This window comes from Papio anubis, unplaced genomic scaffold (assembly GCF_008728515.1).
Source record: "Papio anubis isolate 15944 unplaced genomic scaffold, Panubis1.0 scaffold1255, whole genome shotgun sequence".
Taxonomy (NCBI): Eukaryota; Metazoa; Chordata; class Mammalia; order Primates; family Cercopithecidae; genus Papio; species Papio anubis.
Genome location: NW_022161198.1, coordinates 1 through 4244, shown reverse-complemented (window position 1 = coordinate 4244; position 4244 = coordinate 1). Strand labels below are relative to the sequence as shown.

The 4244-nt window shown below is 54.7% G+C and overlaps 1 pseudogene; it reads left to right on the top strand.

The window, feature by feature from the left end:
• The first annotated feature begins 1302 nt into the window (after window positions 1-1302).
• On the top strand, window positions 1303-3716 carry LOC103880235 (annotated as a pseudogene).
• Window positions 3717-4244: the final 528 nt, after the last annotated feature.

Sequence of the window (4244 nt, the reverse complement as noted above, 5' to 3'; positions counted from 1 at the left end):
GTCCCTGAGTGAGCGGCACTTGTGGAGGGAGGGGCCTTAGGGCTGAGGCCTGGCACCTGCGTGGAGCGACAGCAGCTCTGGGAAGGGGCATTGATGGTGCTGGTGCGCGCCAGCCCAGGCATTCCCGCTGCCAGGAAGCTAACACTGCCTGAGGTACCTCTGCTTTTGAAGCCGCCGGGTATTGGAGAGTGGGAGCACAGATGAGGCAGAGGTGGAGCCGCTCTGCGTGGGGCAGCCCGGCTCACCAGAAGGCACTGTGGAGTGGGCACAACTGGCGATCGCTGAGCATGTACAACCGCCGAAGCATCAGGACGCCTTTTGAGAACTGCTTCCTTAGGCAGTTTCATCACCATGCATACATCGCAGAGGGCACTCACACACCTAGACGGCACAGCCCAGGCTCCTAGGCTACCGACCTGCACTGAATACTGTGGTGACGGTAACACAATGTTGTGTATTTAAACATAGAAAAGATACAGTAAAAATACAAAATAGAAGACAAATAGTACACTTGTATAAAGCACTTGCCAGGAAGGGAGCTTGTGAGACTGGAAGTTGCTCTGGGTGAGTCTGAGTGGTGAGTGAATGTGAAGGCCTGGGAAGTTATTATGCTGTGGACTGTATAAACATGGCACACTGAGGCTACTAAACTGACAAATATATCTTCTTCTTCAATATAATTTATCTAACTGTAAGTTTTTGCTTTACATTTTTTTTTCTTTCTGAGACAGAATCTCATTCTGTCACCCAGGTTGGAGTGCAGTGGCATGATCAGGGCTCACTGCAACCTCAACCTCCTGGGCTCAAGCGATCTTCCCATCTGAGTCTTCTGAGTAGCTGGGAACATAGACACACAGTACCACACCGGCTAATTTTTATATATTTAAAATTTTTTTTTAGTTTTTGTGTAGATGGGATTTCACTATGTTGCCCAGGCTGGCTTCAAACTCCTGGCCTCCTTCCTCAGCCACCCAAAGTGCTGGAATTACAGGTGTGAGCCACTGTGCCTGGCCTGAAAAACTTTCTCTTATAACAACATATTAAAACATAAACAAGCCAGGCGCGGTGGCTCATGCTTGTAATCCCATCACTTTGGGAGGCTGAGGTGGGCGGATCACAGGAGGTGAGGCATTCAAGACCATTCTGACCAACATGGTGAAACCTTGTCTCTACTAAAAATACAAAAAATAGCTGGTCATGGTGGTGCACGCCTGTAATCCCAGCTACTCGGGAGGCTGAGGCAGGAGAATCGCTTGAACCCAGGAGGCAGAGGCTGCAGTGAGCCGAGATCGCGCCATTGTACTCCAGCCTGAGCAACAAGAGCGAAACTCCGTCTCAAAAACAAAAACACTGTGTCATTTTAAAAGAAACAAATGATACATCATTATCCCACAGAAAGGTTATGCTCTGGAGGCAGCAGAAACAAAAGCTTTGTTTGAAAGAAGCGGAAGAAGGATTATACCTTTTTTAAAAACACAAAAACATCGGAGCTGTGCGCCTCCCGTCGGAGGCCAACCGCCGCCGTCAACCGTTCGCGCCGGCAGGGCCTGAGGAGCCGCCGCGACGGCGAAGAGTCGCGGCCGCCGCAGCGGAGGAGGAGGAGGAGCCAGCGCAGGCATGGCGTCCATCTTACTGAGGAGCTGCCGGGCCGGGGCCCGCCCGCCTCCCGCCGCCGCCTCAGGTCACCGCCCCGCGGGGTAGTCCGGAGGATCCAGCTCATCTCAGCTGTGCCAACATCCTAGGGTTGAGGAGCTGCCTGAAAGTTCCATTTGGCTGCTGTACTCGCATCCATCCTGTGTATCCGTCCTTCAGAGGCGATCACCTCAGCTGTTGCGCTCTGAGGCCCGAGTGCCTTCGCACGGCGTGGAGAGCGCCATGGACCCCACCTCTGTGGGTTTTGTGGTCCCGGGGCCTCGGTGCCTTCCTGTGTGCGGGTGGCACTCTTCGCGCCCTGTTGGCGATGACTCAATAGTAGTGAAGTCCCTCAAGTCCTTGAAGGACAACAACAAGAAGGTGGGGGAAGGCGGCCTGGTGTACAGCGCCCCCGCAGAGGTGGTGGTGATCCTGGGGGCAGAGGGTGCTGGGCGAGCTGAGGCACTACTACCATGGCTTCCGCCTGCTAAGATCGACACCAAGATGGCAGCACGCATGCTCCGGCCCATCCTCAAGGGTCACACCCTGACCCGCGGGCAGGCAGGCAGTTCCTCCTGATCTGTGCCCATCTCTTCCACCTGGTGCGTGTTAGCAGTGGTGCTGTTTGTGGAGTTTCTGCTGCCTGTTGCTGTAAAACTCTTCCCCAATATGTTGCCATCCACATCTGAGACTCAGTTCATCAAGGAGGAGAGGCTGAAGAAGGAGCTTTGGGTCAAGCTGGAGCTGGCCAAGTTCCTCCAGGACACCATTGAGATGGCCTTGAAGAACAAGGCAGCCAAGGGCAGCGCCACCAAAGAATTGTTTTTGTTTTTTGTTTTTCCAGAAGATCCGGGAGACGGGGGAGAGCCCCAGCAATGAGAAAATCATGCGTTTTTCCACATTATTTGAGAATGAGCTGACCCTGGACAACCTGATACAGCCGCAGCTGGTGGCCCTTTGCAAGCTGCTCGAGCTACAGCTTCCTGCACTTCCAGCTCACCATGCGGCTGCACTCCATAAAGGCAGAGGACAAGCTGATTGCTGAGGAAGGGGTCGACAGCCTGAACGTCAAGGAGCTGCAGGTGGCATGTCAGGCACGAGGCATGTGGGCCCTGGGCGTCACGGAAAACCAGCTGAGGGGTCAGCTGAAGCAGTGGCTGGACCTATACCTGCATCAGGAGATCCCTACATCGCTGCTCATCCTGTCCCTGACCATGTACCTCCCGGACATCCTCTCACCAGCCGACCAGCTCAAGTCCACACTGCAGACCCTCCCAGAGATTGTGGCAAAGGAAGCGCAGGTGAAAGTGGCCGAGGTGGAGGGCGAGCAGGTGGACAACAAGGCCAAGCTGGAGGCCACACTGCAGGAGGAGGTGGCCATCCAGCAGGAGCACCGTGAGAGGAAGATGCAGAAGCACTCCGAGCGGCGAAGGATGTTGAGCCCAAACATGTGGAAGCCGCTCCCCAAAGGCCAGGGGTCCAGCCACAGCCAGAAGTGCCTGACACAGTCCTGCAGTCAGAGATCCTGAAGGACACTGCCCCCATGCTGGAGGGCTTGAAGGAGGAAGAGATCACTAAGGAGGAAATCAACATTCTCAGGGATGCCTGCTCTAAGCTGCAGGAACAGAAGTCACTCACCAAGGAGAAGGAGGAGCTGGAGCAGCTGAAGGAGGACATGCAGGACTACAGCGAGGACTTGAAGGAGGTCAAGAAGGAACTTTCAAAGACTGGCGAAGAAAAATACGTGGAAGAATCTAAAGCCAGCAAGAGACTGACAAAAAGGGTGCAGCAGATGACGGGCAGATCAACAGCTTGATCTCACAGCTGGAGATGGACCAGCAGGCCAGCAAGTTGGCCCCAGCCAAGGGCGTGCCCACGGCGGAGAATGTCATCAGTGTTGCCTAGCTCATCAATGCCTTGAAGCAAGTCAAGCACATTCCCGAAAGCAAGCTCACCAGCCTGGCCATAGCACTGGATGAAAATAAGGATGGCAGCCAGGCATGGTGGCTCATGCCTGTAATCCCAGCAATTTGGGAGGCCGAGGCGGGTGCATCACGAGGTCAGGAGATGGAGACCATCCTAACTAACACGGTGAAACCCCATCTCTACTGAAAATACAAAAAATTGGCCGGGCGCGGTGGCTCACGCCTGTAATCCCAGCACTTTGGGAGGCCGAGGCGGATGGATCACAAGGTCAGGAGATCGAGACCATGGTGAAACCCCGTCTCTACTAAAAATAGAAAAAATTAGCCGGGCGCGGTGGCGGGCGCCTGTAGTCCCAGCTACTCGGGAGGCTGAGGCAGGAGAATGGCGTGAACCCGGAAGGCGGAGCTTGCAGTGAGCTGAGATCCGGCCACTGCACTCCAGCCTGGGCAACAGAGCAAGACTCTGTCTCTAAAAAACAAAACACAAGCCAGGTGCAGTGGCTCAAGCCTGTAATCCCAGCACTTTGGGAGGCCAAGACGGGCGGATCACGAGGTCAGGAGATCGAGACCATCCTGGCTAACACGGTGAAACCCCGTCTCTACTAAAAAAATACAAAAAAATAGCCCGGCGAGGTGGTGGGCGCCTGTAGTCCCAGCTACTCGGGAGGCTGAGGCAGGAGAATGGCG